This window comes from Cherax quadricarinatus, chromosome 78, assembly GCF_038502225.1.
Source record: "Cherax quadricarinatus isolate ZL_2023a chromosome 78, ASM3850222v1, whole genome shotgun sequence".
Taxonomy (NCBI): Eukaryota; Metazoa; Arthropoda; class Malacostraca; order Decapoda; family Parastacidae; genus Cherax; species Cherax quadricarinatus.
This window is the reverse complement of record NC_091369.1, coordinates 5,279,887-5,294,272: the sequence shown is the minus strand read 5'-3', so window position 1 is coordinate 5,294,272 and position 14,386 is coordinate 5,279,887. Positions and strand designations below refer to the sequence as shown.

Genomic DNA, 14,386 nt, shown 5'->3' with positions numbered 1-14,386 from the left:
TCAGAGAGTGTCAGGTGACACAACAGTGTTAGGTGTGTCAAGTGACACAACAGAGAGTGTCAGGTGGCACAACAGAGAGTGTCAGGTGACACAACAGAGAGTGTCAGGTGTGTCAGGTGTGTCAGGTGACACAACAGAGAGTGTCAGGTGTGTCAGGTGACACAACAGAATTAGGTGTGTCAGGTGACACAACAGAGTGTCAGGTGGCACAACAGAGAGTGTAAGGTGTGTCAGGTGACACAATAGAGAGTGTCAGGTGTGTCAGTTGACACAACAAAGAGTGTGAGGTGTGTCAGGTGACAGCAGAGAGTATCAGGTGTGTGCAGGGTCATGTATACACGAGAAGGAGACAGGAGGCAGGCGGGACTTACCCAGTCTTGTGACACAATAAATCCTGTGGGTAGGGGCGTCCCTGGGGGAGGGGAAGAAGATTAAGAGAAGGGAAAAACGAATACCCCCTAATGGGGAGGGGGAAGACCCAACACCTTCACACTAAATTCTCAGTCAGGGACGCATGACCTGCTGTCACTAGCAGGCCCCGCCCACCTATGACGCTACCTCCAACTGCAAAGCCTATGACGCTACCTCCAACTGCAAAGCCTCTTCTCTAGGCTGAAGGACTGACCCACCTTTTATGAAGGTTGAGGGACTGACCCTCTTTTATCAAGGTTGAGGAACTGACCCCCCTTTTATCAAGGGTGAGGGACTGACCACCTATCATCAAGGTTGAGGGACTGACCACCTATCATCAAGGTTGAGGGACTGATCACCTATCATCAAGGTTGAGGACTGACCACCTGTCATCAAGGTTGAGGGACTGACCACCTGTCATCAAGATTGAGGGACTGACCACCTATCATCAAGGTTGAGGGACTGACCACCTGTCATCAAGGTTGAGGGACTGATCATCTGTCATCAAGGTTGAAGGACTGACCACCTGTCATCAAGGTTGAGGGACTGACCATCTGTCATCAAGGTTGAGGGACTGACCACCTGTCATCAAGGTTGAAGGACTGACCACCTGTCATCAAGGTTGAGGGACTGACCACCTGTCATCAATGTTGAGGGACTGACCACCTGTCATCAAGGTTGAGGGACTGACCACCTGTCATCAAGGTTGAGGGACTGACCACCTGTCATCAAGGTTGAGGTACTGACCACCTGTCATCAAGGTTGAGGGACTGACCACCCGTCATCAAGGTTGAGGGACTGACCACCTGTCATCAAGGTTGAGGGACTGACCACCCGTCATCAAGGTTGAGGGACTGACCATCTGTCATCAAGGTTGAGGGACTGACCACCCGTCATCAAGGTTGAGGGACTGACCATCTGTCATCAAGGTTGAGGGACTGACCACCCGTCATCAAGGTTGAGGGACTGACCACCTGTCATCAAGGTTGAGGGACTGACCGCCTGTCATCAAGGTTGAGGGACTGACCACCCGTCATCAAGGTTGAGGGACTGACCACCTGTCATCAATGTTGAGGGACTGACCACCTGTCATCAAGGTTGAGGGACTGACCACCTGTCATCAAGGTTGAGGGACTGACCACCTGTCATCAAGGTTGAGGGACTGACCACCTGTCATCAAGGTTGAGGGACTGACCATCTGTCATCAAGGTTGAGGGACTGACCATCTGTCATCAAGGTTGAGGGACTGACCATCTGTCATCAAGGTTGAGGGACTGACCATCTGTCATCAAGGTTGGGGGACTGACCATCTGTCATCAAGGTTGAGGGACTGACCACCCGTCATCAAGGTTGAGGGACTGACCACCTGTCATCAAGGTTGAGGGACTGACCACCTGTCATCAAGGTTGAGGGACTGACCACCTGTCATCAAGGTTGAGGGACTGACCATCTGTCATCAAGGTTGAGGGACTGACCACCCGTCATCAAGGTTGAGGGACTGACCACCTGTCATCAAGGTTGAGGGACTGACCGCCTGTCATCAAGGTTGAGGGACTGACCACCCGTCATCAAGGTTGAGGGACTGACCGCCTGTCATCAAGGTTGAGGGACTGACCACCCGTCATCAAGGTTGAGGGACTGACCACCTGTCATCAATGTTGAGGGACTGACCACCTGTCATCAAGGTTGAGGGACTGACCACCTGTCATCAAGGTTGAGGGACTGACCACCTGTCATCAAGGTTGAGGGACTGACCACCTGTCATCAAGGTTGAGGGACTGACCATCTGTCATCAAGGTTGAGGGACTGACCATCTGTCATCAAGGTTGAGGGACTGACCATCTGTCATCAAGGTTGAGGGACTGACCACCTCAAGATTACCTCTCAGCTATTTTTCTCTTCATTATTATATTCGACTGAAGAAGTCTGCTACGTGGGCGACACGTTTAGCCAGTTGAGGTACCACAGGTTGGGACACTGATGGTCCACAGGTTGGGACACTGATGGTCCACAGGTTGGGACACTGATGGTCCACAGGTTGGGACACTGATGGTCCACAGGCTGGGACACTGATGGTCCACAGGTTGGGACACTGATGGTCCACAGGTTGGGACACTGATGGTCCACAGGTTGGGACACTGATGGTCCACAGGTTGGGACACTGATGGTCCACAGGTTGGGACACTGATGGTCCACAGGCTGGGACACTGATGGTCCACAGGTTGGGACACTGATGGTCCACAGGCTGGGACACTGATGGCCCACAGGTTGGGACACTGATGGTCCACAGGTTGGGACACTGATGGTCCACAGGCTGGGACACTGATGGTCCACAGGCTGGGACACTGATGGTCCACAGGTTGGGACACTGATGGTCCACAGGCTAGGACACTGATGGCCCACAGGTTGGGACACTGATGGTCCACAGGTTGGGACACTGATGGTCCAGATGTTAGGACACTGATGATCCACAGGCTGGGACACTGATGGTCCACAGGTTGGGACACTGATGGTCCACAGGTTGGGACACTGATGGCCCACAGGTTGGGACACTGATGGTCCACAGGCTGGGACACTGATGGTCCACAGGCAGGGACACTGATGGTCCACAGGCTGGGACACTGATGGTCCACAGGTTGGGACACTGATGGTTCAGATGTTGGGACACTGATGGTCCAGATGTTGGGACACTGATGGTCCAGATGTTGGGACACTGATGGTCCAAATGTTGGGACATTGATGGTCCACAGGTTGGGACACTGATGGTCCAGATGTTGGGATACTGATGGTCCACACGTTGGGACACTGATGGCCCACAGGTTGGGACACTGATGGTCCACAGGTTGGGACACTGATGGTTCAGATGTTGGGACACTGATGGTCCAGATGTTGGGACACTGATGGTCCAGATGTTGGGACACTGATGGTCCAAATGTTGGGACATTGATGGTCCACAGGTTGGGACACTGATGGTCCAGATGTTAGGACACTGATGATCCACAGGCTGGGACACTGATGGTCCACAGGTTGGGACACTGATGGTCCACAGGTTGGGACACTGATGGTCCACAGGCTGGGACACTGATGGTCCACAGGCAGGGACACTGATGGTCCACAGGCTGGGACACTGATGGTCCACAGGTTGGGACACTGATGGTTCAGATGTTGGGACATTGATGGTCCACAGGTTGGGACACTGATGGTCCAGATGTTGGGATACTGATGGTCCACAGGTTGGGACACTGATGGTCCAGATGTTTGGACACTGATGGTCCACAGGTTGGGACACTGATGGTCCAGATGTTGGGCCACTGATGGTCCACAGGTTGGGACACTGATGGTCCAGATGTTGGGACATTCGTGGTCAGGATGGTGTGGTCGGACATATAATAGATTACTGGGAACCTTCACTAATTTGGTAAAAGCAGGAAGGTTGGACAATATCAGGAAGACTGGACAATGCCAGGAAGATTTTACGATACCAGGAAGACTGGACAGTACTAGAAAGACTGGACAATACAAGGAAGATTGGACAATATTAGGAGGACCGGACAGTACCAGGAAGACTGGACAATACCAGGAAGATTGGACAATACTAGAAAGACTGGACAATACAAGGAAGATTGGACAATATTAGGAGGACCAGACAGTACCAGGAAGACTGGACAATACCTGGAACGCTGGACAATACCAGGTTTGATCAGAGGAAGGGAAGGGAAAGAGTTCTAAGTAAAGCCTTTGAAGGGTACATTGTGGTGGTACATTGTGGTGGTACACTGTGGTGGTACACTGTGCTGGTACACTGTGCTGGTACACTGTGGTGGTACACTGTGCTGCAACACTGTGGTGGTACATTGTGGTGGTACATTGTGGTGGTACACTGTGCTGGTACACTGTGGTGGTACACTGTGGTGGTACACCGTGGTGGTACACCGTGGTGGTACACTGTGGTGGTACACTGTGGTGGTACACCGTGGTGGTACACTGTGGTGGTACACTGTGGTGGTACACCGTGGTGGTACACTGTGGTGGTACACTGTGGTGGTACACTGTGCTGGAACACTGTGATGGTACACTGTGGTGGTACACTGTGGTGGTACACTGTTGTGGTACACCGTGGTGGTACACTGTGGTGGTACACTGTGGTGGTATACTGTGGTGGTACACCGTGGTGGTACACTGTGGTGGTACACTGTGCTGGAACACTGTGCTGGTACACTGTGCTGGTACACTGTGGTGGTACACTGTGGTGGTACACTGTTGTGGTACACTGTGCTGGAACACTGTGCTGGTACATTGTGGTGGTACACTGTTGTGGTACACTGTGCTGGTACAGTGTGTTGGTACACTGTGGTGGTACACTGTGGTGGTACACTGTGCTGGAACACTGTGCTGGTACATTGTGGTGGTACACTGTTGTGGTACACTGTGCTGGTACAGTGTGTTGGTACACTGTGGTGGTACACTGTGGTGGTACACTGTGATGGTACACTGTTGTGGAACACTGTGGTGGTACATTGTGGTGGTACACTGAGGTGGTACACTGTGCTGGTACACTGTGCTGGTACATTGTGTTGGTACACTGTGCTGGTACAGTGTGTTGGTACACTGTGGTGGTACACTGTGGTGGTACACTGTGGTGGTACATTGTGGTGGTACACTGTGGTGGTACATTGTGGTGGTACACTGTGGTGGTACACTGTGGTGGTACACTGTGCTGGTACACTGTGCTGGTACAGTGTGTTGGTACACTGTGCTGGTACAGTGTGTTGGTACACTGTGTTGGTACACTGTGGTGGTACACTGTGGTGGTACACTGTGGTGGTACACTTTGGTGGTACATTGTGGTGGTACACTGTGGTGGTACACTGTGGGGGTACACTGTGGTGGTACACTGTGCTGGTACACTGTGCTAGTACAGTGTGTTGGTACACTGTGCTGGTACAGTGTGTTGGTACACTGTGGTGGTACACTCTGGTGGTACACTGTGGTGGTACACTGTGGTGGTACACTGTGGTGGTACACTGTGCTGGTACACTGTGCTGGTACACTGTGGTGGTACACTGTGGTGGTACACTGTGGTGGTACACTGTGGTGGTACACTGTGCTGGTACACTGTGCTGGTACAGTGTGTTGGTACACTGTGCTGGTACACTGTGGTGGTACACTGTGGTGGTACACTGTGGTGGTACACTGTGGTGGTACACTGTGGTGGTACACTGTGGTGGTACACTGTGCTGGTACACTGTGCTGGTACACTGTGCTGGTACACTGTGGTGGTACACTGTGGTGGTACACTGTGCTGGTACACTGTGCTGGTACACTGTGGTGGTACACTGTGGTGGTACACTGTGGTGGTACACTGTGGTGGTACACTGTGCTGGTACACTGTGCTGGTACAGTGTGTTGGTACACTGTGGTGGTACACTGTGGTGGTACACTGTGGTGGTACACTGTGGTGGTACACTGTGGTGGTACACTGTGGTGGTACACTGTGCTGGTACACTGTGCTGGTACAGTGTGTTGGTACACTGTGGTGGTACACTGTGGTGGTACACTGTGGTGGTACACTGTGGTGGTACACTGTGCTGGTACACTGTGCTGGTACAGTGTGTTGGTACACTGTGTTGGTACACTGTGGTGGTACACTGTGGTGGTACACTGTGGTGGTACACTGTGGTGGTACACTGTGCTGGTACACTGTGTTGGTACACTGTGCTGGTACAGTGTGTTGGTACACTGTGGTGGTACACTGTGGTGGTACACTGTGGTGGTACACTGTGGTGGTACACTGTGCTGGTACAGTGTGTTGGTACACTGTGTTGGTACACTGTGCTGGTACAGTGTGTTGGTACACTGTGGTGGTACACTGTGCTGGTACACTGTGGTGGTACGAGGAGAGAAAATCTTTAACCTGGGTGATTGAGAGATCTTTATCTCTCATACAACCATCAATCTCTCTCTCGCTCTCTCTCTCTCTCTCTCTCTCTCTCTCTCTCTCTCTCTCTCTCTCTCTCTCTCTCTCTCTCTCTCTCTCTCTCCCTTCTGCTCCAGGTCAGGAATTTTACATGACTTATCGACCCCTGTGGGTCATAAATCCTGCTCTTCCTCTAGTAAGTGTTACCACAGCGTGTGTGTGTGTGTATGTGTATGTGTGTATGTGTGTGTGTGTGTATGTGTGTGTGTGTGTGTGTGTGTGTGTGTGTGTGTGTGTGTGTGTGTGTGTGTGTGTGTGTGTGAAATAAATTCAGATTCAGGTGATAACTCAGTTACTCTACAAATAACTCAGTTAACTCAGCGAGTTACTGAGTCAGGTGACTATGTCACAGTAACACTGTGGAATCATAGTACAGAGAATTTAAAGGGATGGAGGGGTAAGCCAGCGGAAGGCTTTGGTCAGATGACCAAAAACTTGAACGGCTGGAGGTTATCATATGACCCTTCAACAAGCTGTTTGTTGACCTCTGACCCAACCCGTGGCTATAACCTACTTTCAGTAGTGGACCCCGCCCATCTGTGAAGATGGCTTCAACTACTACACCTTAGCTGGCTCTTATTTAAGCGTCTATTTTCCTGACTGAGCTTCAGATCCATCCAGACTGAGGTGGTGAACACAGGCGTCTAGGCTCAGGGACTGATCCCCTCAACTTCCATTGTCTGTGTTTAATTCTGCAACATTAGGGGACTGTGTACATCTTCTTTTTCCTCTTCTTCATCTTCCTTTTCTTCTTTATTATCAAGAGACGATAATCATCATCATCAAGAGATTAAACAGCAATATCAAGGCAGTGTAATTAACCTGCTTCAGGATAATTAGTCCGATTAAAGCGGGATAATTACCGTAATAAGTAATGCCTAGCAACCAGCTGCTGGCGGCACTGGCAGCTACTGGCGGCACTGCCAGCTACTGGCGGCACTGCCAGCTACTGGCGGCACTGCCAGCTACTGGCGGCACTGCCAGCTACTGGCGGCACTGCCAGCTACTGGCGGCACTGCCAGCTACTGGCGGCACTGCCAGCTACTGGCGGCACTGCCAGCTACTGGCGGCACTGCCAGCTACTGGCGGCACTGCCAGCTACTGGCGGAAAAGAAAAATCTTCTCGACCTTACCTACTTCAAGGTGTGGACCTTGATTCTGTATATATATATATATATATATATATATATATATATATATATATATATATATATATATATATATATATATATATATATATATATATATATATATATATATATATATATATATATATATATATATATATATATATATATATATATATATATATATATATATATATATATATATATATATATATATATATATAGATAGATAGACAGATAGATAGCATCAAGAATGAGAGAGAGAGAGACAGGTATATATCTCTCAGTGTATATTTAGTAAGAGGTGCATATATCTCAGTTTATACACATTGAGATGCATATTCCTCTCTGAGCGTATACACCGAGAGTATAACTGAATCAGTATTTTATGTATTAAAGTATTCTTGATTGGTGGTGAATAGGTGACATGCAGCCTTAATGACCCTCTTGTAGTAGATAGACTTTAAACCCCCCATCAACCAACGAACGGGTAGACAGTGGCCTGAAGTGTGTCAGGATGCTGAGTTCTCACTGATATTGATCAGTCTTTGAAGACAGAACGAAGCGATAGCTTGATCTGTCAGGCCCCTCACCGGACAGGTGTTGGCTGCCTCTCCAGGTATCCGTGTGTAAGTCTTTTGTGTCCGATTCTCCTTCAGGTATCCATGTGTAAGTCTTTTGTGTCCGATTCACCTTCAGGTATCCGTGTGTAAGTCTTTTGTGTCCGATTCACCTTCAGGTATCCGTGTGTAAGTCTTTTGTGTCCGATTCACCTTCAGGTATCCGTGTGTAAGTCTTTTGTGTCCGATTCGCCTTCAGGTATCCGTGTGTAAGTCTTTTGTGTCCGATTCGCCTTCAGGTATCCGTGTGTAAGTCTTTTGTGTCCGATTCGCCTTCAGGTATCCGTGTGTAAGTCTTTTGTGTCCGATTCACCTTCAGGTATCCAAGTGTAAGTCTTGTGTGTCCGTTTTTACATCCATGAGATTGTTTTCCTATATCGGACAGTGATGGAAAGACCGCAACTAGAACAGTGCCTGGAGAAATAAGAACAGTGCCTGGAGAACAAACAACAGTGCCTGGAAAACCAAGAACAGTCCTTGGAGAAACAGAAACAGTGCCTGCAGAACAAGAAACAGTTGCTGGAGAACAAAAACCAGTGCTTGGAGAACCAAGAACAGTGCCTGGGAAATCAAGAACAGTGCCTGGAGAACCAGAAACAGTGCTTGGAGAAACAGAAACAGTGCCTGGGGAACCAGAAACAGTGCTTGGAGAACCAGAAACATTGCCTGGAGAACCAAGAACAGTGCCTGGAGAACCAGAAACAGTGCTTGGAGAAACAGAAACAGTGCCTGGAGAACCAAAAACAGTGTCTGGAGAACCAGAAACAGTGCCTGGGGAACCAAGAGCAGTGCCTGGAGAACCAGAAACAGTGCCTGGAGAACCAGAAACAGTGCCTGGAGAACTAGAAACAGTGCCTGGATGTTGCAACCCCTGAATGGGTTGCAATGATTAATATGTATATATATATAATTATTACCTTTTCATATAATTTTATATTGCTTGTATCTGCGATAATAGCTAAATCGTAAATGTATTGCTTTATATTATTATTTGACTTAGCTTCCTTTGGTTAGATAGGATATAACATATTATGTGCTCACTTCAAGTCTTGATTGTCTAACTACTGTAATTATCGCTCTTTGCTCGTTAGATTGCCGGCTTCTGTTTCTGAGCTGCAACTGTCCACGGAGCTATCACGCGATCGACGGGGGGTGTCCTCACCTCGCCTGAAGTATTCAGTCTGGTCTAGACTCGCTTGGTGGTTGGACAGATTGTCTGTCTCATTATTCTTGTTAGTTCTGTAGAACTCTGTTCACAGAACATTGTATAGACTTAGTGATTTTCGACGTTGTACTGAGGTTGTGTGTCGCATAGACACTGCGTAACTCAGGTCCTGAGCTGTAGCTTCTGACCTAACTTGTACTGGTATCTGTGTATTATCACAGTCGGGGATTTTCTTATGCTGAACTTAGATTCAGTAGTATGGGAGTTTTTGTGACTTTTGTGGAGGATATGCAGATGGTCCCTACTTAGTGTCGTTATATTATCTCCTTGTTCCTGATTCTGTGTCGCAGTTGCTTGTTGTATTGCTATTGAGCTTTAGCATTCTTTTTGTTGTTCAAGCAGACTGTTCTGGTTGCCAGTCGGTCAAGAAGTTAGTTTATTTGAGGACTTTGTCAGTCACTTGTTTAAGTCTAGTCGAGTCGTGAGACATAGCGAACTACTTAGAGCACTTACACACATACACAAACTTACTTGTACATATTTGTAATATCTTATTAAATGTTAATGTACCTTACAGTACTTAAGAATTATAAATGTGATATGTGCTTTCAGCACAATACTATTGTATACGAGAGAAGTGATTATTATTATTTTGTTGATTACTGTGATTAATTTAATTTAATTTAATTTGATAATATACCTCTAGACTTAATAAATTTATTAAATTTTAATTTCTCTAGTTAGTAGCCTACCAGTTGTAATCCTGAAGCACTATTGAATCATACTGAATTCTAATGGATAATTGGACAAGGATACTGACTAATTGTTACGAAAACCCAGTAACAGGCTGGATGCTAGAAGGGCAGTCCTTTCTAGTATTCACTGAAGATCTCTAAGCTTTTAGAATCGCGTTTTTTGTAACACTGGAGAACCAGAAACAGTGCCTGGAGAACCAGAAACAGTGCCTGGAGAACCAGCAACAGCACCTGGAGAACCAGCAACAGCACATAGAGAACCAAGAACAGTGCCTGGAGAACCAATAACAGTGCCTGGGGAACCAAGAACAGTGCCTGGAGAACCAGAAACAGTACATGGAGAGCCAGAAACAGTGCCTGGAAAACCAGAAACAGCGCCCGGGGAAGCAGCAACAGCACCTGGAGAACCAGCAACAGTACATGGAGAACCAAGAACAGTGCCTGGAGAACCAGAAACAGTGCCTGGAGAACCAGAAACAGTGCCTGTGGAACCAAGAACACATGCCTGGAGAACCAGAAACAGTGCCTGAAGAACCAGCAACAGTGCCTGGAGAACCAGCAACAGTGCCTGGAGAACCAGCAACAGTGCCTGGAGAACCAAGGATAGTGCCTGGGGAACCAAGAACAGAGCCTGGGAAACCAAGAACAGTGCCTGGAGAACCAAGAACAGTGCCTGGAAACCAAGAACAGTCCCTGGAGAACTAGAAACATTGCCTGGAGAACCAGCAACAGCACCTGGAGAACCAGCAACAGCACCTGGAGAACCAGCAACAGCACATGGAGAACCAAGAACAGTGCCTGGAGAACCAAGAACAGTGCCTGGGAAACCAAGAACAGTGCCTGGAGAACCAGAAACAGTGCCTGGAGAACCAGAAACAGTTCCTGAGGAACCAAGAACAGTGCCTGGAGAACCAGAAACAGTGCCTGAAGAACCAGCAACAGCGCCTGGAAACCAGCAACAGTGCCTGGAGAACCAGAAACAGTGCCTGGAGAACCAACAATAGCGCCTGGAGAACCAGCAACAGTGCCTGGAGAACCAAGAACAGTGCCTGGAGAACCAAGAACAGTGCCTGGGGAACCACGAACAATGCCTGGAGAACCAGAAACAGTGCCTGGAGAACAAGAAACAGTGCCTGGAGAACCAGAAACAGTGCCTGGAGAACCAGAAACAGTGCCTGGAGAACCAGCAGCAGTGCCTGGAGAACCAGAAACAGTGCCTGGAAAACCAGCAACAGTGCCTGGAGAACCAGAAACAGTGCCTGGAAAATCAGAAACAGTGCCTGGAGTACCAGAAACAGCACCTGGAGAACCAGCAACAGTGCCTGGAGAACCAGCAACAGTGCCTGGAGAACCAGAAACAGTGCCTGGAAAACCAGAAACAGTGCCTGGAGAACCAGAAACAGTGCCTGGAAAATCAGAAACAGTGCCTGGAGAACCAGAAACAGCACCTGGAGAACCAGCAACAGTGCCTGGAGAACCAGCAACAGTGCCTGGAGAACCAGAAACAGTGCCTGGAAAACCAGAAACAGTGCCTGGAGAACCAGCAACAGTGCCTGGAGAACCAGAAACAGTGCCCGGAAAACCAGCAACCAGCAATAGGTAGTAGGTTCGTAGACAGCAACCACCCAGGGAGGTACTACCGTCCTGCCAAGTGAGTGTGAAACGAAAGCCTGTAATTGTTTTACATGATGGTAGGATTTCTGGTGTCTTTTGTCTGTCTCATAAACATGCAAGATTTCAGGTACGTTTTGCTACTTCTACTTACACTTAGGTCACACTACACATACATGTACAAGCATATATATACACACCCCTCTGGGTTTTCTTCTATTTTCTTTCTAGTTCTTGTTCTTGTTTATTTCCTCTTATCTCCATGGGGAAGTGGAACAGAATTCTTCCTCCGTAAGCCATGCGTGTTGTATGAGGCGATTAAAATGCCAGGAACAAGGGGTTAGTAACCCCTTCTCCTGTATATATTACTAAATTTGAAAGGAGAAACTTTCGTTTTTCCTTTTGGGCCACCCTGCCTCGGTGGGATACAGCCAGTGTGTTGAAAGATATATATGTATATATATATATATATATATATATATATATATATATATATATATATATATATATATATATATATATATCTATATATATATATATATATATATATATATATATTTCTCACATACCTGGATGTCAGCAGTGTCAGAAAAAATAAATTCCTTGGGAAACACTGTTAGTAGACGAATTATTTGGGGAGAGCCGTTGGTGGCAGGTTGTGAACCGCCTGGTTCAGTTAGGACGGCTGGTGAGAGTGTCTAGACGGGGTAATACACATCTAACTGTTAGTTAACCTCGCTGATGCGGTAAATGTCTTTCATGTGGGTGCAGAGCGTTCTACCAACATCCTTCCCTCACGCTGATCTGAGAGACACTGGCGTCTGGCCGCGTGGTGCCACCTTCTTACACCTGGATTACGCTGCCGACAGACTCAAACTCTCGTACCTCTGTCTATTTAAATTATTCATCACCTGAAACCCCCTCCTTGAAAGGGGGAAGAGGTGAAGGGGAGGGGGTAAAGGGGAAGGGGGACTGTAAATCGCCTCTAAATCTAAATTTAAACCGCCCTAATGTAATTCTCCCAGAACTCAGTAAGTGAAACAAGGCGGGCACTCACCGTAGACTTTCTTGAGCACAATTTATTCTCACTCTTTAAAGATCTTGAAAGCCCATACAGGTTTATCGGTTACCAGTGAAAGAGAGAGAGACAGAGAGAGAGAGAGAGAGAGAGAGAGAGAGAGAGAGAGAGAGATACCAGTCAACAAGGCAAATAGTAATTCACCTAAATTCTTAGGTAAACTCAACATGTGGATCACCAATATACTCTCCAATACCACGAAGGTTTTACCTAAAAATAAATCACTTCCGGCGGCTACGGTATACCATGCGGAGCGTGTGATAAGTTCTACCTTGGCGAAACCTCCAGGAAGGTGAACACAGACATCACGTAACACGGGGAAGGATGCCAGAGAGATGACATCAACTATGGTGACAAGTGGGACATCAATACACCGGCTTTATTTACTGCGTGTTGTCGTCTCTGGAAACGGAGAAGAGTTTAAACAAATGGTTCATCAATTCACAAATAACCCTCACGTATGAGAGAGAGGTTTAAGATGATGTTTCGGTGAGGGACTCGGTATATATAGGAGAGACGGACTTACATAGTGGCTCCCTCACCTCTTGGGATACTCTGAATTGCAAATGGTCGAAGTTGGATCGAAATGTCGTCATAAAATTTATATAGGATGAGGCGAGGTAGGTTGTTGAAGATGTGTATGAATCTAGGATGGATGGAAAGAATAGGATATAAGGTAAGGATGCGAGAATCCTTCAGGCATGAATGTTGAAACTTGGTTTTTGTGATTTGACGTGCTGTTGGAGTGTTGACAAGGTAACAACTGTGATGGAAATCAGGTAAATTGGGGAGCTGAACCTGCTTTTCTGGAGGTGGGAAGTACATTGGGATGCTGCTGTCTGGGAAGTCACTGACGTCCTGATGTGTGTGTACTTCTGCAAACACGGGTATTGACTGACTGATAGTCAGTGATTTCTTCGTTTGGTCAAGTCAAGTTCTGGGAAAACAGCCAAGTTGTTACCCATAATGTTGGGATATTAATGCTGTTGGAATACCAGCAGGATTGTGTATGAACTTGGATGTTGATATGGCGTGGGTATACTTCTGAGTGTATATACACTCAGATATACCCCTCGTAGAGTACATACACTCAGATACATATCTCGTAGAGTATATACACTTAGATACATACCTCGTAGAGTACATACACTCAGATACACATCTCGTAGAGTATATACACTCAGATACACACCTCGTGGAGTACATACACTCAGATACACACTTCGTAGAGTACATACACTCAGATACACACCTCGTAGAGTATATACACTCAGATACACACCTCGTAGAGTACATACACTCAGATACACATCTTGTAGAGTATATACACTCATATATACACCTCGTAGAGTATATACACTCAGATACACACCTCTTAGTATATATACACTCAGATACACACCTCTTAGTGTATATACACTCAGATACACACCTCTTAGTGTATATACACTCACAAGCACACCTCGTAGTGTATATACACTCACAAGCACACCTCGTAGTGTATATACACTCACAAGCACACCTCGTAGTGTATATACACTCACAAGCACACCTCGTAGTGTATATACACTCACAAGCACACCTCGTAGTGTATATACACTCACAAGCACACCTCGTAGTGTATATACACTCACAAGCACAC

The 14,386-nt window shown here is 47.3% G+C and overlaps 1 pseudogene; it reads right to left on the bottom strand.

Annotated features, from left to right (window-relative positions):
• Nucleotides 1-12,476, bottom strand: part of LOC128701626 (uncharacterized) — a 134,400-nt pseudogene extending 121,924 nt beyond the window's left edge.
• Between the last annotated feature and the right edge of the window lie 1,910 nt (nucleotides 12,477-14,386).